This window comes from Capsicum annuum, chromosome 6 (genome assembly GCF_002878395.1).
Source record: "Capsicum annuum cultivar UCD-10X-F1 chromosome 6, UCD10Xv1.1, whole genome shotgun sequence".
NCBI classification, from domain to species: domain Eukaryota; kingdom Viridiplantae; phylum Streptophyta; class Magnoliopsida; order Solanales; family Solanaceae; genus Capsicum; species Capsicum annuum.
In genome coordinates, this window is record NC_061116.1 from 35,181,158 (window position 1) to 35,204,373 (window position 23,216).

The 23,216-nt window shown below is 35.5% G+C and overlaps 1 long non-coding RNA gene across 1 annotated transcript; it reads left to right on the forward strand.

The window, feature by feature from the left end:
* Positions 1-20,501: 20,501 nt before the first annotated feature.
* On the forward strand, positions 20,502-22,933 carry LOC107873459. Its single transcript, XR_001675344.2, has 2 exons — positions 20,502-21,249; positions 22,369-22,933. It is a non-coding gene; the product is annotated as an uncharacterized LOC107873459 (long non-coding RNA).
* The last annotated feature ends 283 nt before the right edge of the window (positions 22,934-23,216 follow it).

Genomic DNA, 23,216 nt, shown 5'->3' on the forward strand with positions numbered 1-23,216 from the left:
GAATAACATCAATATAGATCTACTCCATCCACTACTAAAATAAATAAACCACGAAGTAGTAACATAATCATTAACTCAATAACAAGGCACCTAATAATCAATATCAATTCATCAAGGCTTATTAATACCAGTGGGTATAAAAACCCCAATAGACATAATAAGAGATACAAGCAAGAAATAAAAGCACACCAATCGTGAAGATATCTGCAATCATATGACTGATGGGCATAGGGAAAGTAAATTTAAACAGGCCTAACTCGGATCGATCGACTAAATCATCAACTGAGGTGCCACACATACTATCTTTAATTGGAGATGCCAGAACATCACAAGGCTGATCTAAATAAGCTAAATAACTTAAACTCCTATGTTGAAGACACTCTCTATACTAGTAGTTGATCTCTCTATAGTCGTAAAAATTCTTGAAGCATCAATATAGCGGGGACACAAACTGAGCTCAAATAGCTGGACAATTAATGCTGAGAATAATCTCTAGAATTATGTCCATCCTTCCATAATCATAGCCTATATCAAGGACTCTAGGCTGGTGGGGAAATACATATTGACTACATCTGATCAACTATCTCATAGTCTAAAATACTAACTACGTAGAATCAATGGGCTACAAATAAAGCTGAACTCTACCGGAAGGATCCTTACTCCCGAATACGATACCAAAAGAACTATACTAATGGCATGGCCTCTTGACGCCACTTCCATAAGCCTCAATACCTATGCTCTCTATGGTCCTCTCATAATTGACAACCTGAGAGAAGAAAGACTCAGCGTCTATCAAGGGATCCGATGCCAAATAGAGTGGCAATGCTAAACCTCTAATAATTCCATGCACCATGCCTGGATCAGAAGGATATAACATAGGAATAAGTTTGGCCTACTCAAGAAATCCAATCTCATATTCAAACCCTGATAAAGAACCCTAATGAACACCAATTGATCCACTCTGGTCTAAGAACTGCTTGATCAATCGAATGTCATCCATGGCTGAGAGGAATCTATAGCATGACTCAAATTCCCAATGTTGAACCTCAAAGAAAAAAATAGTCACAAGCTCAACTGGAGCCTAAGCTGGACAAAAATCCTTTTTGGATGCCGCTGAAGATCTTTGATATCGATCTTTGACTCTCTAGTCTAATATTATGCTGAAACTCTAGAAACACGTGCTAAAGTCTCATTCGTATTTGTCGACAATGTCGCATAATCCTTCGGGGATATAATAGAGTCAAAAAATAAGTTCGAGGATCATAGAAATACAAAAACACGATAAGGAATCAAGAAGTGAATTTCCTAAAATGTCACTGTAGCCTCCCGGAGATAGGTTAAGAATGTCTCCACATCGATCTGCAGAACTCTACTTACACTTAGCTCTTGTACTAATACTGATGAAACCTAAGCTCTGATACCAATTTGTCACGACCCAACTTTTCAGGTCATGATGGTGCCTACCATAACCTACCAGTAGGCAAGCCAACCTGTAGTCCAAAATGAATAGTAACAAACTAATCAATAACATAAGGAAAAGAATATGGAATTTATAAAATAAAGATTAATACATAGATGAATCTCAAAACATGGTAGTATCAGTACAAGAGCTTCTAAACATAAAAAGAGTACAAAAGTAATATATCAAGGAGAAATACACTGATTTAACTTACCTCTGAATACAACTTTAAGGCTAGTCTAATACATAGGAAAGAGATAAGTAATACTCTGAATGTCAGGAGCTCACTCTAAGTCTCTGAATCAGGGATACTTTGCACAATGCACACATCAATGGAGATAACCTGTACTATGATCTACAGGCTGAAGAGGTGTAGTATGAGTACTAAAGGAATGGTACTCAGTAGGAAACTACCAACTGAGCTCCAAAGATGAAATAGATATATACAGTATATAAACAGAATTGAGACTACAACTAAGAGTCCAAAAATCACGTAATAATTCAATGAAAATAACAAGGGACAACTATCTTATTTATGTCCTAGAATCTAAAATAATAAGAATAAGAAAGTATCAAAGTGAACTATCCTATTCCAGCTACATTCAATATATGTCAATGATATATCCCAGGTCAATATACAAATAAAGAATGAAAGAAAGATATATTGTAATATACAAGGCGAAGGAACGACTATACAATATGAACAATGAAGGAAGGGATATTCGATAGTTCCATGACTTTATATAGCTAGATATATATATATATATATAATACATATAAATAGGAGATCATCTAAAACATAACCTAGATTATCATGTTATCATTTTAAGACCTCATTATAATACTATCATACTCAGGGATTATAATCCACATGGCTAGACATGAAATACAGATGCATAATAATGCAATCATAAGATAGGAGAGGCCAAAGACATACCTCAAATCCCTATGCCAGATCAATGACCAATCTGTCATAGCTAACCATAATAATGATCATAACAATGATAATAACAATATCAGTAATAGTGTTAATAACTAACTACTCCAGACAACCAAATACCAAGACGAGCCTATACGTACCCCCACTGCCCTAGACTTGAAAGGTTCAATCAATACGCAACAACATAAGGTATATTCTTCACCCATGTTTATGCAACCGTCCCATACTATTTAATAGACATAGGTACATACTGGTGATAGGCAATACACATATAGGAATGAATGCACAGGACACAAACAAATCACAACTCATCATAAATGTCATTATCATGACCATCATCATTGTAATGAACCTTTGGTTTTGCCGGGTATCAACGTATCATCATAATGTTATCATCCGAACTCGAATCGGTATCAATATCATCACAATATCTTCCGGCCTTATTGGGTATCAATATTATCTCAATAGTATTCTCCAGACATAAACTAGGTATCAATATCATCATAATATCCTTTGGTCTTTCTGGGTATCAATATGTCATCATAATATCCTCCGGTTTTGTCGGGTATCAATATACCATCACAATATCCTCCGGCCTTGTTGGGTATCAATATATCATCGTAACTACCAACATATAAATATAGGCATGTAATAGGTGTACCGACGCAAGACGACATACTCATAACCATAATCATAATATCGTAAAGATAACTATCTTATCATTATACTCTATTTTCTCATTATTAACTAGCTAAGACTTATTAATATACCACAAGTTTACTAGTCATCACATGATCTCTAGTAATTAATCTAGATGATTCTTCACATAATTATTAATCATGGAATAGTAGCTAATCATTAATCAATAATTAGCCAAACCTAACATCTAGTCAAGGTTCACCATCAAACCATAATCGCAATCTATTGACTATTCATCATTTATTAACTAAACATCTTTTATTAACTAACACCAATCAATATCTAATACTGTTTAGCACCTAATCCTCATTATTAACTAGTCCTCATTATTAGCCAGTCATCATCAGTAACTATGTATCATTATCACTATCATCCCTTAACACCTAGCTATATTGACCACATTATCCTCACTTAACAACTAATCGACATTATAATATGTCATCAATAGCCACATATCACTACCATCGATAAACCCAACTTTATAGCCACGTATCAACCCTAGTCGTTAGCTACCATATTACTAAGCAAGGCGCATTAACTAATGTATTTAGAATTCTAAGAATCAAGTACTATAGTCACCTAATAGACAACTAGTTACCACGTAGCTTATACCATGATTAGGAAGAACAGTCATAATATCATATTCAGCTAGAATCACATCAATAATCGATATAATAATCATGAATGTATCAAATCTATGCATGCCATAACCAGTACTCAATCAGTGAAATCATAAGAAACATACCATACCTTTCTTTATCCCATACTGGAGATATGTGTATATGCATGCACACACACATATATATATATTCATAAACTGTAGTCGTATCCTCAACAAGGATAAACACTTCCCAGTATGTCCAATTGATATCATCTATCGACCCTCATCCTAAAAATATGTCCAGAATAATCACAACATCATTATCACGACCTTTGTCCCATATACATATCCAAAACTCATCTCTATAATCATATTTATAAGTTGTAGCATATCTATAATCATCTCACATATAGGAGGCATCTCACATCTAGGAGGCATAATATCAACAATGATATCACCTCTATTAGACATCTCATATCTATAGGTTATACATTATGACCAAGATAAAAATCATTTCTATAAGCTCAATAATCATAATTAAGAGGAAAATAATCTCCATGGGCCAAATATCATAACTAAGAGAAAATGTATCTCTATGGGTCAAATATCATAACTAAGAGAAAAATGCATCTCTATGGGCCCAATATGATAACTAAGAGGAAAATGCATCTCCATGAGCCAAATATCATAATTAAGAAGAAATAACAACTCTATGGTCCAAGTATCAAGTCTAAGAGGAAATAACATCTCTATGGGCCAAGTATCAAGTCTAAGAGGAATAACATCTCTATGGGCCAATTTTATCACATAATTTCTATAAGAAACAACATATCTATAACTCATCATCATTACAATTTATCAATTCACCTAGTAAATCTTATAAATAAGGCTTATTAGTCTTAACTACGCCTACTATCCGCCCCTAAGCCCACAAGGGCTAACACAAATCTAGGCCTAAGTGGGCCGGATAATCCCACTTCTAAACCTCAATTTCCTTAATTAGGTACACTATGACCCAAACTAGGCTAAGATATCTAGTTCAACTTATAGATGTCAAGTAAGCCACATACAAGCCTAAGATAGGAACTTTAACTAGAAATAAGGGCACTTAAGTCAATTCTATCCAAATTACCATTTCATGAATACCACACTAGACCAATAAGATCAAATATACTAATCATTCCTCCAATACTAAAACCACTAACATAATCTAGAAATGTATTAAATCCATGCTACAATTCAATCTAAACTAGGGGGAAGGATATAGGAGTCCACAAGGTTATAAACATACTATCTTACGGGTCCAACACCATCATCTAATTTCCTAAAACATCAATAATCAAGTCTAATCTATATTACTCATAATCAATACTAACATTCATATCCACACGTAATACATATCATACATCATCTATGAAGGGAAGTGGACAGGAGCCTACCTCAAGGCTAAACCGCAAAATCATACTTCAAGCACCACATGCTCGTCTTCACTTCACAATCCCTAAAATGTCATCACACTATCAAAAATATAATCTACTCATCAATACAAGTCTAATGATACCCATATTGCACTATTGTGCTTCAAGTTTAAAAATGACACCAAAAACCTTAAGTGGGTCACACGTATGGAAATTATATTTTCGAGGTCAACCCAATGCTCATACATCACGAAGGAATCAAAACCCTCAATTAATGGGTGAAAACAAACCAAATTTAGGGATAAATCAAGCCCTAAGATAATTGGAATTTTGGGTCAAAAACTAAGAAATTCACCAATAAAGTGAAGAAATCTTACCTTAATCCGGATGATAATCATGATAAAAGATGTTTACCAATATCCCTAGATACCCACAAGACTCAATTTTGAGTTATTATACCCATTTAGGGTTTTAGGCTCTCAAAGGTGAATGAAGAATCCCATAATTTGCGACCTTGGGGTCTATTTATAGATCCCTTGGGCGAAGAGATGCGGTACTCTGTGACAGCAAAGTCAAATACTTATTTTTGACCCTCAAAACTCATCCAAAATCCAAAATATATGATCTAATAGTTAAATTTGAGTGTAAATATTGGAATCATAAAAACTTCCATACAAGGTCGTTTCGACAAAAAGTGGGGCCCACACATATAGTTCTAATTTTATAACTTTCTGACTAATTGGTCAAAATGAGCTCGGATGCATTGAAACCCAAACAAAAGGTCTACCTAGACTAAGATTGATATTTTATATCTGCTGGCACAGTTGAAATTTGTATCCGAGATAGTTTCACTGAATTTTTTGTCCTATGGTTATTTGGAACCAACGAATACTTCAAAATAGGGAATTGACTCTAAAAATTAAATGAACTGCCTGATAATCAAATCATTAGTCCCAAAAAGTCATAAATGACTTAGGGTAGCTATGGAGAAGCTCAAATGGCAGAAATAATCATAAATATGGAAAATGACTTAAAGGGTCATTACACCTCTTTGCCATTTTTGTGAGAAGTTTCATCGTGGGTATTATTAGGTGGAAAAAAAGTTGTGTTATAGATATGGTTAGACCGATCATATGCATCATAATTGCCCCTCAGTTAGGGTTTCTATTGGGTCTAATAAGGTTTTGATCACTACTTCATCAGCTTCTACAACGAAGAGTTTTACTTCAGGGATGGGGAATGGCCAAAACTACCTTTATACACTTTCCACTCATCAGTAATCCGTCATTCCCCGATGTCATCACTAGTATATTACAACTTTTCTGTCATGATGTTTACGTGTTACTTGATCTCAGTTTCGCCCTACTCTCTCCCTATGTGGCTGTACACTTTGGTTTTGGTCCTAAAATTATTTCTAACCTCTTTTTAGCTTCTACCCTGATGGTAAGTCTATTATTGCTAAAACAGTCTATAGGGGTTATGTAGTGTCCATCTTTCATAAAGAGTTGCTGGTAAATTTAATAGAGCTTGATATAGTGGATTTTGATGTAATCTTAGGGATGTATTGGCATCATTCGTTTTATGTTTCTTTGGATTGTAGGACTTGGAAGGTCACTTTTCATTTTCCTAATAAACCCATAATTGAATTGGAGGGGAGTTCCCTAGTACTAAAAGGAAAGTTTATCTCTTATCTTAGAGCCCAAAAGTTAATATCCAGGGGGTGTTTGTATCATATAGCTTAGGTCTAGAACTCTAACTCTAAAATTCCATCCCTGCAGTCTGTTTCCATGGTTAATGAAGTTCCTACAGTTTTCCTGATGACCTTCCTGAATTCCTCCCAATAAGGAAATAGACTTTGGGATTGATCTCTTACCAGATACCCATTGTATCTCCATTCCTCCTTATAGAATGGCTCCAATAGAGTTGAAAAAAATAAAGGATCTTTTTGATAAGGGTTTTATCTATCTTAGTATCTCTCCTTGGGGCACTCTTGTAATTTTTATGTGAAAAAGAGACAGGTCTCTCTATATGTGTATAGACTACCGTCAGTTAAATAAGGTCATAATAAAAATAGGTATCCTCTTCCTAGGATTAATGACCTTTTTGATCAGCTTCACGGGGCTAGGTATTTCTCTAAGATAGACCTTTGATCGAGCTACCATCAGTTAAATATTAGAGAGATGGATATTCCTAAAACTGTATTCTAAACCTAATATAGCTACTATGTGTTCTTAGTTATGTCATTTGGGTGGACTAATGCTCCGATTACTTTTATGGACCTTATAAATCGGGTGTTTTATACAGTTTCTAGAATTGTTCTTTATAGTTTTGATTGTTGACATCTTGGTGTCTACAAAAGTGAGGACGATCATGCAAATCCCCTTTAAATCGTGTTGCAAACCTTAAGGGACCAAAAATTGTATGCAAAATTTTCTAAATATGAATTTTGGCTAAGTGTTATGACTTTTCTTGTTGATGTTGTATACAGTGAAGGGATTAAGGTGGATCCTCAAAAGTTTAAGGTGATAAAGAAATGGCCTAGACCTACGAATCCAACCGATATTAAGAGCTTCTTGGGTTTGGCAAGTTATTATAGAAGTTTTTTGAAGAGTTTTTCATCTATCACCACTTCGCTTACAAGGTTGCCTTAGAAAAAGGTAATGTTTCTGTAGTTCAATGCTTGTGAGGGTATTTTTGTAAAATTAAAGAATAATTTGACTTCTGCTACTATTTTGACCATGCTCGAAGGCACTGAGGGGTTTGTTATATATTGTGATGCATCCCGTATGGGACTGGGTTGTATTTTGATGCAACACAGTAAGGTTATGGGTTATGCTTCTAAGCAGCTTAAGGTGCAAAAAAGGAATTATATCTCTCATGATCTAGAATTGGCAGTTGTGTTGTTTATGTTTAAAATTTGGTGCCATTATTTGTATGGAGTGCATATGGATATTTACTCAGACCATAAAAGTTTACAGTATATGTTCATTCAGAAGGAATTAAACCTTAGGCAGAGGTGGTGGCTCAAATTGCTTAAGGATTATGAAATGAGCCTGCACTACCACTAGGTAAAGCTAATGTTATTGTTAATGCTCCTAGTAGGTTATCCATGGGGAGTTTGTCTCATGTTGTAGAGGAGAAGAGAGGTTTGGTAAAGGATATTCACTTATCAGCCAATTTGGGAGACACTCTTTTGGACTCCAAAGATGGGGGTATTATCATTCAGGAAGTGACTAAATCATCTTTCGCGACTGAATTCAAAGAGAAGAAGGTTTTGGATTCTATACTTATGCAAATTAAGAATGATATGGGTCAGCAGAAGGTTATGACTGTTGAAATTAGGGGAGATATCACCCTAAGATATCAAAGAAGGTTATATGTTCCTGATTTAGTGGGTTACAGGAAAGAATTTTGATGTAAGCCAAGTGTATGGTTTGTCAGCAAGTTAAGTTGGGCATTTGAGGCCAGGTGGCACTTCTTAAGAAATAGCTCTACCCTTGTGGAAGTGGGAAATGATTAATATGGATTTTGTTACTGGTCTTCTGCAGTCTCATAATCAACGTGATTCTATTTGGGTTAGTGCGGATAGAATGAACAAGTATACTCAATTCTTGTCTGTAAGGACAAATTATTGAGGAAACAATTATGCAAAATTATTCATTGAGGAGATAGTTCGATTGCATGGAGCCCCGGTGTCTATTATTTCTAATAGAGTTATGCAATTTTCTTCTAATTTTTAGTGTTCTTTTTAGAAGAGATTGGGTACTCAGGTGAACCTTAGTACCACTTTCCACCCTCAAATGAATGGGCAAGTAGAGCATACTATTCAGACTTCTAAGGATATGCTAAGGTCTTGTGTGATTGACTATAAAGGAAGTTGGGTTGACCCTCTACCGCTTATTAAGTTTATGTATAATAATAGCTATCATTCCAGCACTCGAATGACCCTGTTTAAGGCCCTTTAAGGTAGAAGGAGTAGGTCTTCCATTAGATGGTATAAGATGGGTGAGACAAGGTTATTTGGGCTTGATCTTATACACCAAGCAATGAAAAAGGTGAAGGTGGTTTGAGAAAGACTTAAAATCGCTCGAAGTCATCAAAAATATTATGTGTACGCAAGGCGAAGAGAGATAAAGTTTGAGTTTGATGATTATATGTTCTTGAAGGTTTCTCCTATGAAATAATTATGAGATTTGGGAAGAAAAGAAAGCTCAGCCCCCATACATTGGTCCATACTAAATTACTGTTGCTTATGAATTGGAATTACCAATGAGTTTGGCTTTGGTTCATCCCATTATTAATGTGTCCATGCTCAAAAAGTGAGTGGATTATCCTTCCGTGATGGTTCCCATTGAATATATTGGAGTTAAAAGATTTGTTTTCCTATGAAGAAATCCTAATTGAAATCTTGGATAGGCAAGTTCAAAAATTGAGGACTAAGAAAATAGATTCGATGAAGGTGCTTTGGAGAAATCAAAAGGTATAAGAGGATACATAGGAACTGGAAGAGTACATGAAATATAAGTACCCATTCTTATTTCAAAGATTGAATGAAATTGCCTAAGCTATGAATTCTACTTCTTCGCTTAACACTTTTCGAATTGGTTTGGATCGCTATATGTTCTCTCTTTTCATGCTAAGTGTGTCCTAAGCTCTTAATCAGGAAAGAATGTTCCACAGGGGTGGGGATAATTTATGACCCCAAAAATTTGAATGATTTTATTTTGGACCCTCTTTCATGTTTAACAGTAATTTTTGACATAAATCATGATTAAGGATGTAAATAGGACCACTAGGGAGAGTTTTAGAATTTTCAGAAAGCATTCGAGGTTATTTTGGGTCGTCAAACTAGTAAGGGTCCACGATAGTGGCATGCCATGCCCTGAGCACACCGTGATAAGGTCGTGGCATACCCTTGGTCCTCCGCAACAGTATCATGCCACACCCAAGGGTACATAATGCCCAATTTTTTTTTAGTTGAGGCGATGGTTTTTTGGTTCTTTGAACTATTAAAGGACTTTAAACACCCTCTAATCCCTATTAACCCATCAGTTATCACTTTTAGCATCACCCCCCCCCCTTTCAACGCTCAAAATAATTAAGCTTAGTGTTTCTCTAGAATTCAACTCACAAGGCCCCAATACGAGTTCTTCGCAAATTCATTCTACTTAAAAAGGAATGTTTGACACTCCCTTGTTCTTACTTATCTTTAAATTATGAAATTCACTTGATTTTATCATGCTTCAATGGTTGTGTAAACTAAGGTTGAGGAATTTGAGTCAAAATATTCTTGCATTGGTTTTTCTTGTTTTAATGGTTTCTCCATGGTTTAAATGTTGTGTTGTAACCTAAAATTATGTTTTATGGTAATGGTAGAATTTGGTAATATGGTTTCATGATCTTTATTTCCTTTTCATGATAAAAATATGAACCTCAACCCACTTCATTAATTTGGTGTTTGAAAGAGATTTTTATAGTCTTTAACCTATCTTTTGAAACATGGCATTGATAAATAGAAATAGTATAGTATTAATGGAAAAAGGGTACATTGGACTATTAGAGTTGGAATTTAGAGATTAAATGGTTTAATAAAGGGATTGACATAATTGGAATGACTTGCAAGTCTTTTTTGGTATGACGATACCAATTCGGATATGCCTTAATGAAAACTCTATGGTTATTAGTTAATGGTATGTGAAAATGTTGTAATTGGCCTTGAAGGGGATTGTATAGCTTCACCAAGAAAGTCTAGTTCTGGGTGGACCAACATTGGAAACTACGTTTGCCGATGTTGGGGAGTCTTGTCCTGAAATATGAATGACCATTGTGTGCTTATTTCACGCAGTAGTGCATAGTTATTTTATTTGGAATTTTTTGTCTTGGTGACTTTAACCTATTCTCCGGTCCATGCAGCTAAAATGGACTGGGGCCCTTCCGATATAGAGAGCCGGACCCATAAGCTACATAGTTTAGGACTAAATTTTAAATGGTCATGTCTCATGTTCCTTGCTCCCTACCCCTGAATTTTATTATCTCAGTGGTTTTATGCTTATGGTTTATAGTTGATTTTTGGTGAATTATATATTTTACCTTTTCCTTTGGTTGTATGTCAGTACTCATCATACTGACCATCCCTGAACTTTATATCGTTTGATGATATAGGCTTAGAGATCTTTTCTTGTGACCCTGTACAGCGTTAGGTGGATCGTTACTCTATTAGAAAGTTGGTGAGAAGTGGTGAGCCCTCCATCATCTAGAAGGCCATGTTACTTTTCAATCTATTTATATTATTGGTTCCCTTGGTTATCTTGTCGCATAGTCGGGGTCATGTCCTAACTTAGTAAATGTTTTATAGATAGAGGCTTGTAGACAGTATGGGGATTATTTTCTTTTGATTTGATATTTTAAACTTCATTTTATTACTTACTAAACTCTTTCCTTTTCATAGGTTGGCTTCTACAATTTCTTTATACTATTGTGATTATAATGTAAGGCTAAGGGGCCACCTCATGCCTTAGTTGGCCTGGGGTGACCATCACAAATAGGGCCCTGATCTGGGTCACGTCAATAAGTTTATCTATAACCTAACTAAGTCTCCATAAGACCAGAAGGTGCAAACAAGAAAAAAAATAATCCAACCGAGCCCCCATAAACCCGATAGATACAAACAAGGAAGGATTTATCTATAATAAAAACATAAAGTGAACCACAATCAAAAGGTACCTGGAACTTCTCCATGAACACAACTACCAAACTTGAACCGAATCTAAATAATATAATCATGATAGAAAATACCACAAATAAATTATACCTACTGGACTTGAACCAAAACTAAAGAATAGTGTCATAACAGAAAATATACTGCACATGAATCAAAATTATCGGACTTGAACCAAAACTAATGAATAAGACAAAAGAAAAAACAAACCAAGATTAATAAATTCTCTTAAGTCCAATGGTAGTAAAATCCAAGTCGAGTGATCAACTCTATAAACGATACAGTTTTACCCATTTAAGTCTAACAATACAGTTTTATGGGTCAATTATTGTTCTACCCTAGGTATCGAGGCTAACTGAAACTCATTACATAACTAAGTCATTCTAAGTCTCAAAGTTTAGCCTAAGGTGACTAATAAAGGCCTTAGGTCTATAAGGAGCTAATTTAGGCAATTGACCTAAAGAAAGGGGTGGTGGGGCCCACCACTAGTCTCAAAAATCCATACTAAAGCAAGCACCTACCTAAACCTAAACTAAAGCTTTACAATCCACTCCAAGGTACTACATACGTTCAAACTGGTAGTAAGGTATCTACACAAACAATATAAGGAAGGAACTAGATCGAATTCTACCCAAAAAGGCCCTAATCAGCTAACTTAATTGATAAGAGCTAAATCAACAACGGAGTCATAAATACCCACCCATATCTAGAATAATACTACACTAGTATCATAATAAATCCCTATATATAATGAAAGTAAGCCTAGCTGTAATGACCCGGGACTACCCCCTAGTCGTCACACGGTGCTTATTACCCCAAAGGACAATAAGCTAACCCATGAATAATATCTGATGTGAGCACTGAATAATAATACTGAAATAATTGCAGAATAATAGGTTGAAATGCCATAAGGTTCAAAATATCTATAATACCGATAATAAAAAATAACATCTGAATCTGAAATACTGTCTGAAAATCTAGTCTAAAAAAACTCTAACTGAAACTGTTTGAAAGTGCAGTTAATGGGACATTCTCCCAACTAACTCCATCAAATAACATATTTCTAAGCTAAAGTACTAAAATAAAAGCATACCCTCGATAGATAAGAACTCACTGCTAAGTCTGCTACTGTTGGCTGAATCTGACTAAGCGCGGTCAGGAACCTGAGCATCTGAACCTATGATATGAAACATCATAGCGCAAGAAACGAGTATACAATCAGTATGCGGGAATGTATTGGTATGTTAAATGAGGTAAGGAAGAATGCATGGGTTCATATGCATTAACAATAACTAACTGCATGATATGGAAGAGCTGGATAGCATACATGGAGGATCTATAACTACTGAACATATTATGCATACTATAACAGAGTATACTGAAACTAAATATGATAACTGATAACTAAATATACTGATAATCTGAGATCACTAATAATCTAAATTACTGATAACTCAGTGACTATATCTGACTGTCCTAATTCTATAGAATTGAACTGAGTTTTATTCTAAAGACTGAGAATGAAACTGTGGAAGGTAATCATCTAATCGACATGCCCCAACCTGAACTAATAGGGGTGCAATCTATAACCCCAATTGGAAAGATGTCAGTACCGTGCCACAGGTAAAGACAAGTTGAAGAGTAACCCTCAACTAGCAAGTTCCCTAAATGAGAACGGTGGTACCCTCTACTGGCTGGTAGAGCACCTCATCAACCCTCAACTGGAAGGTTTGATGTCTCAACCTACGTTGGTTACGTAGTTCTGGAATGCGAGGATTGCTTCTAAGGATACTGGTAGGTGAGACACCATCCTTGGGTTCACTCGGTGCTGAATCCTAATCCCAACTGAAAGACACTGAACTGAGTATACTGGACTGGACTGATACTAAGATTACTGAGTTTTCCTAAGTTCTATAACTGACTGAATTCTACTGAGTTTTGTAACGGACTGAGAGTTCTACTGATTATGACATGACTGATACTATTCTGTAACTGATACTGGCTCTAAATAAATAGCTAAATTATCAGGTATTAAATACCCCTAGGACTCGATAGCATGCAAAGTAAAGCAAAGCATCATCTTGAATAATATAACAATGTTCACTTGGTCAGAATTCATTCATAGAGATATTTCATCAAACACTTGTAATGTATTAACTTGTACATGGACAGGGAATACATGTTAGCATGTTATAATGGCATTATTTCATTCTCATAGACAATTTATCAAATACATAAGAATCATACTTGGTTCATCAAATCATAAACACTTAGGGTTAACGTGGCTATAATAATCAACTTGCAAATTGAAGGGTTTATCATGAATATCATGTAATTCAATACTTACTGGGATTAATTCTTGGAGCTTGTAAACTAAATCACGGATTAAAACTCAAACAACATCATGAATATGAATTTAATCTAATTCAAACATGGAAATCATAAATCATAACTCTTGCATTTTGAAAAAAGGATTCTTGGGCTCCGTGGAAGGTAAGGATCCATGGATTTTCACGAAATTTTTCCAATCTGGATCCCTGACACGACGTGGTGCTATCACGCTATGTCACTAGAAAATGACAATTGGGAAATTGCATGGTGGCGCAATGCAGTAGTATCGTGTTGCCACTTTGTTTGTGAACTAAAAGTGCACCGCAATGCGGTGGAATCGCGTTGGTACACTGGAAATTAATAATTATGAATTGGGTCTATGGCGCGACATACCAATATTATGGAGCAACACTGGAAATTGAAAATTTCTATTTTGACACACTCCGCGACGCGCTACTGGCCTGAATGACGATGTTTAACGATTGAAACTTAAAATTGCCATAACTTCTTACCCGGTTATCGGATTTAGGCAAATTTTATATCGTTGGAAATCTAATTGAATTTTCTATGCAATGGCAGGATCTAATTTGAAAATTACTGAGTATTTCAAAAATTTTATTTAGGATAACCCATGTACTAAGGGTTAATCTAGGCTAGGAAAATACAGGGTATTACAATATCTCCACCTTGGGAATATTTGTCCTCGAATGTGGCTAATTAGGCTAAAAAAGTACTAACAGACTGAGTTTACATACTGAACTAGACATACACAACTAAAACATGATTACGTGACTGGCCTGATAGACTAAACTTACATACTGTACATGCATATCTTATGTATGATTACATGGCTAAAATTGATTTATGAAATACATAACTGACTTGAGGATGATATGAGATGGTAAATGATACCAAGTTTGTAAAGATACTGATATGGGACTGATTAGGTTTAAAGAAGACTATGATGATGTACGAGACACTATCTAACTGAAGGACGACTGAATGACTTTGACACACTACTGAGGCCTGAGGAACACATGGCATAAACTAAACTTCACAGACCATTTAGAGTATAACATGAGTCATGAGAACTGAGCATACTGGAAAATATGAATATATGTGTCATGAACTGCATGACCTAAGTTTGGAATTTTTGAACTTATGGAACCCCATTCTTACTATAGAGTGAACTAGAACTCTTTATACTAGGAACTATAAGCATGCATGGTCTTTTACCATGTACTATACTGCCATCTCCCCCTTAGCTTAAAGTCATCATTCTATGTTTGTGGGTCACTAAGTCAATCACCCTACTATTGTTTTAGGGTTTAACCTTGGTATGGACTGCTATGTAAGAAATTACAGAAGATAGAGAAGCTCATAGATCTAATAAGGCATAAACATATAAGTGGGAGATTTGTAACTTACCACTGACCATATCAGGAGGACTTCCCTAATCCCATTGGGACTAAATTACATAAAATCTATTTAGGAGTTGCCCACTAGTGGCACTGGAAGTGGCACCTTATTAATTCGGGTGACCTGACTAAGCTGAAGGATGACTATACTGACCCTGAGAACCTGACTGAGGACAATCTCTGACTCTGTGACCTGGCATGCCACACCCGAAACAAACATCACTGCCAGCTCTGCACACACCCTTATGATTCTTACCATACACTCCAAAAAATAGATTAGTACAACCATTGTTTATGCTATCCTGGGTCATTGGTACACTGGATTAGGATGGAGCTGGGACTGAAGACTTTGGACGAAACTGGGAACATTTACCCCCATCTGACTTGGGTTGATTAAAATTAAAGCTACCTGTTCTAGCCCTCTTATTCTCTTTTTCTCCTTCTCCTTAAGTTTCTCCTCTTCAATCTGTTGAGCATGGACCATAAGCCTAGATATGTCCATATCTTTAATTAACATTGTTGTTCTACACTCCTTAACCACACTATCTAATACCCCAGATACGAACTTGCTCATTCTGGACCTATTGTCTGCTGCTACATGGGAAGCATACCTGGCTAACTAAGTAAACTTGAGGGAATACTCTTTTAAGCTCATACTACCTTGTTTGAGATTGATGAACTCTAACACTTTGGCTTCTCTCATCTCTAAGGGAAAGAATCTATCTAAAAAGGTAGTAGAAAACTCTTCCCATTTTATGGGATCTGCATCTAAACACCTGTATACCTTCCACTGCTTAAACCACGTATGGGCTACATCTTATAGCTGATAGGCGGCTAACTCAGTACTCTCACTGGAAGTCACTCCAATGATATTTGTGACTTTTTGAACCTGATCGAGGAAATCCTGTAGATTCTCTTCTGATTTAGATCACATAAAGTAAGGAGGATTCATTCGGGTAAAGTCCTGAATTCTGGTTACAGCCGTATTGGCCACTGGGTTGGCCCAAACAGCAGTTGGCTGTTCATTCTGGGCTATGACTGAATTGGCTAGAGTAGTGAATGCAGCTGTAAATTCTACATGAGAGACATATTCGTTCAGGGGATCTGCCTGAATGGGCTGAAGGGCTGACTGGTTTCTGATTCTTCTTTTATTAGTCTTTTTAGGAGGTATGTTCTGTAAATAAAAGGAAGAAGCTGATTAGACTGAGAGATTAACTTGAGCTCATGCTCACTCATACGACATAAATACTAAAAAAAGGGAAAATTTTCTAAAAACATCTCATAGTCTCTTGTCCATAACTATAGCGCGCTACACACCCATGCACAAGACTCTACGCGATATGGCTTTTCAGACTCCCTAGGACATTGTTGAACCTTGAACTCTGATACCAAGTTTGTAATGACCCGGGACTACCCCCTAGTCATCACACGGTGCGTACGACCCTAAAGGACCATAAGCTAACTCAAGAATGATATCTGCTATAAGGACTGAACAATAATACTGAAATAATTACAGAATAATAGGCTGAAATGCCATAATATTCAAAATTTCTATAATATAGATAATAAATAATAATATCTGAATCTGAAATATTATCTAAAAATCTAGTCTGAAAAATCTCTAATTGAAACTGTCTGAAAGTGGAGTTGATGGGACATTCCCCCAACTAACTCCATCTACTAACATACTGCTAAGCTGAAGTACTAAAATAAAAGCATATCCTCAATAGATGAGGACTCACTACTAAGTCTACTACTATTGGCTAAATCTGACTAAGCGCGGTCAGGAACCTGAGCATCCTAACCTATGATATAAAATATCATAGCGCAAAAAATGGGTATACGATCAGTACGTGGGAATGTGCTGGTATGCTAAATGAGGTAAGGTTGAATGCATGGGTTCATATACATTAATAATAACTAACTGCATGATATGCAAGAGTTGGATAGCATACATAGAGGATCTGTAACTACTAGACATACTGTGCATACTGTAACTGAGTATAGTGAAACTAAATCTGATAACTAATAACTAAATATACTGATAATCTGAGATCACTGATAATCTGAATTACTGATAACTGGGTGATTATATCTGACAGTCCTGATTCTGGAGAATTGAACTGAGTTTTATTCTAAAGACTGAGACTGAAATTGAAACTGTGGGGTAATCATCTAACCGACATGCCCCAACCTGAACTAATAGGGGTCCAATCTGTAACCCCAATTAGAAGGATATCAGTACTGTGCCGCGGGTAAAGACAAATTGAAGAGCAACCCTCTACTAGTAGGTTCCCTAAACGAGAACGGTGGTACCCTCTACTGGCAAGTAGAGCACCTCATCAACCCTCAACTAGTAGATTTGATGTCTCAACATACGCTGGCTATGTAGTTCTGGAATGCAAGGATTACTTCTAAGAATTACACCCTCGGCTGGCAGGTGAGCCCCCATTCCTGGGTTCACTCGATGCTGAATCCTACTCCCAACTGAAAGACATTGAACTGAGTATACTAAACTGGACTGGAATGATACTGAGATTACTAAGTTTTTCTAAGTTCTATAACTGATGAATTCTACTGAGTTCTGTAATGGACTGAGAGTATTACTAATCGTGATATGACTGATACAATTCTGTAACTGACACTGGCTCTAAATAAACAGCTAAATTGTCGTGTATTAAATACTCCCAGGACTCGATAGCATGAAAAGTAAAGTAAAGCATCATCTTGAATAGCATAACAATGTTCACTTAGTCATAATTCATTCATAGAGACATTTCATCAAACACTTGTAATGCATTAACTTGTACATGGATAAGGAATACATGTTAGCATGCTATAATGGCATTATTTCATTCTCATAGACAATTTATCAAACACATAAGAAGCATACTTGGTTCATCAAATCATAAACACTTAGGCTTAACGTGGCTACAACAATCAACTTGCAAATTGAAGGGTTTATCATGAATATCATGTAATTCAACACATACTAGGATCAATTCTTGGAACATGTAATCTAAATCATGGATAAAAACTCAAACAACATCTTGAACATGAATTCTATTTAATTCAAACACGAAATTCATAAATCATAACTATTGCATTTTGAAAAAGGATTATTAGGATCCATAAAAGGTAAGGATCCATGGATGAACATCTAACATACCTTAATTCGTGAGATTCTTGGAGTACTTGGAGAGATTCTTGGGATTGACCTTGATTATTGAAAGCTAGGGTTTGGTTTCTTGAGAGAGAACTACCTATTGATTTTGGGGAAAAGTGAATAATGAAGTATTTTACACATTTTTAGGACTTAAATCCCATATCTGGGCAGAATAAAATTATGGGAAAAGACTATTTTAACCTTGGGCGCAACTTTAATTATTTTCAAAATTTTCCCGATCTGGACCCCTGGCACGATGCAACGCTATAGTGCCATGTCATTAGGAAATTGCATGGTGGCGCGATGCGGTGGTATCGTGTTGCCACTTTGTTTGTGACCTAGAAGTGCACCGCGACGCGGTGGAATCGCGTTGGTATACTGGAAATTGACAATTGTGAACTGGATTTATGGCACGACGCGCCTATATCATGGAGCAATACTTGAAATTGACAATTGCTATTTTGACATACTCCGCAACATGCTACTGGCTTGAATGACAATGTTTAACGATTGAAACTTAAAATCGCCATAACTTCTTATCCGGTTGTCGGATTTAGGCGAATTTTATATCGTTGGAAAGTTAATTGAATTTCCTCCACAATAACGGGCTCTAATCTAAAAATTATTGAGTATTTCAAATATTTTAATTAGGATAACCCATGTACTGAGGGTTAATCTAAGTTAGAAAAATACGGGGTATTACACTAGCCTACCTGAATGCTGCCAAAAGCTCACCAAATTCTCTACTCCAGAGCTTTTCCCTTCTGAGAAGCCTCTGAATGCTGTCATTCTATCAAAATAATAATATATGATTTAATATGAGGGCATCATTACCCATATTGTATGTAAATATTCTAGGTAAAAAATCATACCAAAAATTCCCTGTGGGTTCCCACTTGTGCAATCCCAAAATTGCAGTTTATATCAGGTCCTCTATGATCAAGGATAATTACCCTAAACAATGGGTGGAATTCGAGCAAAAATATTTCTTAAGTCATCCTCAACAATATTTGTGTTTCCAAGAATTAAATCGGAGAATTAAATAACAATACGGAATTTACAAAAATAAAGATACAAAAATGACCACAATGACATCTCCAAGTCACCCCGAACACCCAATGATCGATCTCCTATAATATGTAAGCTCGTAAGGTATTTAATGGTTTTTTTAGACTTGATAAGTGATCTAAAAGTTGTGGGAGCTAAGGCTTTAAAGAGACAACCATGTGTTGAACCTAATTTTTGCCCTCCACAACTAAGTTTAATTCCAAATTTCTTCGATATTAAATAAAATTACAGTATTTATTTTATCCATATAAAAAAATTTCAAAGTGCTTATCTGGGTGATTTTGTCATTTTAAGTAACAATTATATATTTTGTATTCACATATACGAAATCATATAATTTTGTTATTTAAATAATTATTTTACAAAAAATTTGAATTTCATATAAAGCTTATCTTGAAAATTGATTCAAATGGTTAAAATCTTGATTTGAATATAATTTGTTCTCAATAATAATTTATTTGGAGGAATATTTTTTTGATTTTATTAAATCAAGAATCTCAGAATTAAATGAGGAATTATTCGTATCGAATTTCAATCTAATCTAGTCAATTTATTAAATTTAACCATAATTGAAATCAAATTGGCCACAATTGCAATGCAATTGACCAATTGATTTTCAATTTGGTTGGAAACTAAATAAAATTGGCTAATTCCTAAACTAATTGGGGTTATTTTTAAATAATAACCCCAAAATAACTTAATCTATCTATTTCCCTTTAAGAATTTACCCCAAAACAAGCCCAACGTCCAAAAAGCCGCCCTAGCCCACTCCATTTTAGCCGACCCAGCCCACACACCTATTCTTTCTTCTCTTACACAGCATACAAACATCAATAGTAATATTGACACCAAATAGCTTTCACGGCAACAACAGCTATAGCAACAGTGTTATCATCAACAACACCAACGCGTTCAATAACCAATGTCAAAATCGATCTCAACGCTGTAACACAACAACGTCAATTTCAACATCCAGCAAACAACCCGACAACAACAGCTGTTCATTTATTAATTTACCCTCCTGTTCAGCCATCCATGGCTAAAATCATAAAACTTTCATTCCCAGTTTGTGATTCACTGTATTGGGCAAAGAATTAATTTCCAACGTTTCTCTTCTTTGTCTTACTGTGGACCTCAAATTTTCAAGAAAACCAATTCCAAAATTTGAATTTGAAATGCATTCTTTTAAATTCGAAAATCCTAATTTCTGCCCCCTCTCCAATATCTCCTATAAATAGACGTTGAGAGATAAGGGAAAGAAGGAGGATTTTGGGAAAAAATTTAGAGGTTTTAGAGGCACATACTTCTTACCTCACGCGACCAAAATCCTCTAAGAACACTCTAAAAATCAAAATTCGACGTCCTCACATTGTAGTGGTGGAAACTTCGTTGTGATAAGCTCAAGGTTCTCGGTTCGCTGCTCACAATAAGGTAAACCCTCTCTTTTTTGTGTTTGTTTTGTGTTTTGTAAAATTTCTTGTTTGTTTAAGCTACAGTTTTTGGTCGTTCTTTTTCCTCACTGTTAATAGTATTTAGGTTCTTTTGTGGCATTCTGGACTATCATTGTGTTGTTGGTAATGTTGGATTTTAAGGTAGTGTGAAAATGAGACTAGCTGCTTGCATAAGTTGTTCAAGAGATTTGAACTTTGAGGAATCCTTTTGAGATTTTATTGTGTGCCAAGTACATTTTCTTGAAATGGCTTGAACAACTTCTTTACTAGATGTTGGTACCTGGCAGCGTTTAGAGGTGATTTTCAAATGATTTAGTATCACGTTGTGCTTGTTTGACTGTCGAAAATTGTCAAGGATGGTCACTTGAATGCTTTCTTGGATTAAGGATTCCCTGAGGATCTCTTGACTTACAAATAGCACATTTGTCAAGAAGGGGATGAAATTGCTCTCACTTTCTCTTTTTAAATAAGGCCGGAGGATGGAGGTGGATATCGAAATTAATCATCTTCTCCTCCATAAGCCCTTTAAAGTACTGCTTTCCTTCATACGTTTGGTCCCAACTTCTTCAACGGTTCATTTATTAGAACTCTCTTGGTTCATAATACCGAGTTGAACGTTTTGGATGGAAACACGAGTTTTGAGTTACCACTCATTAATTCTTCTCAAAAGATATAAAAAAGGAAATAAAAGTGAGTCTCTTTGTTCTTTAAATATTTATTTCGCTTAAAGCTATTTGCCTCACTTTGTTTGGTTGTTGGGATCGTTGTACAAAGTTGGTCGAGCCTCAAAATGATTTAGAGAAACCATTTTTTTCTAAAATGATTCCTCGATCCCGCTTATGGCTTGTTTTGAAATGTTGTAGCTGATGGTAAAATAGAGGTTTTCTTTGTGAATGTATGATTATTTGTCAAAACTTTCAAATCGGGAACTACTTTGCTTTCTGCTGCTTGTAGTAATGTTTGGAATAAATTTGATTTTGTTTGAAACATGATTTGTATCTCATGGTGAACAAAAGTGCATTAGTTTTGTTTTTTTTTCTTTCAGTTAATTCTCATCCTTATTGCGTACTTGTGTGGATACTAATCCTTAACCTTTTAGAACTCGTTTGAGTCCTTTTTGGACTCTTTCCTTGCATCCTCGTTTGGTCCAACCCAACATCGAGTCAAAGCCTAAAGGCAAAGTCTTAAAAGGACAGTATTTGCACCAATATACAGTAATATACATGTCAGAGAGGTTGATATACGTGTGATACTCTGCGAATATGGGGAAAGGAAGCTGATTATACAAGTGGAGGGCTAAGTTATGTGTACATGACTGAAATACGGTCATATATGCACTAGATATGCAGGAAAACGAGAGGTATATAGCTGTGATATACAACTGATATACCAGTTGTTGGAATGGATTCAAGAGTCCATAAGCTGGACAGTTTACTAACGGACCAGCAAAGGCCCAAATCTTAAAACTTTTGCTCATTTTTTTCTTGTATTTATTCATTATTCATGTTACTTGTAGTTAAGGGTGGGCGTTCGATCAGTTCGGTCTGATTATTTAATATCGGTTTGGTTTATCAGTTTTCATATTGATAAAAATAACATTTGTAACCAAAACGAAATAAATTCGGTTCGGTTCAGTTATTTCAGATTTTTATTTCGGTTTGAAATATTAAAGTAGTTAGCCTCTCTTTTTCATAACTGAGCATTTAAAATTGATGGGTTTTTTTAGAAAAATTATTTTTTTCAAACTTGTTTTAAATTCTCAAATATAAATAACTCAACATGGATGAAACGAAATGAAATAATCATAAGCTTAACATAATGCATAACGTCATTAATCATTACATATAATATAACCTTGCATAAATAGTCTACAAAACGACACAAAACTCATCTATTTCTCGTCGGCGGATAGCCACAACCTACAAACCCACAACCAGTAGAAGTGAA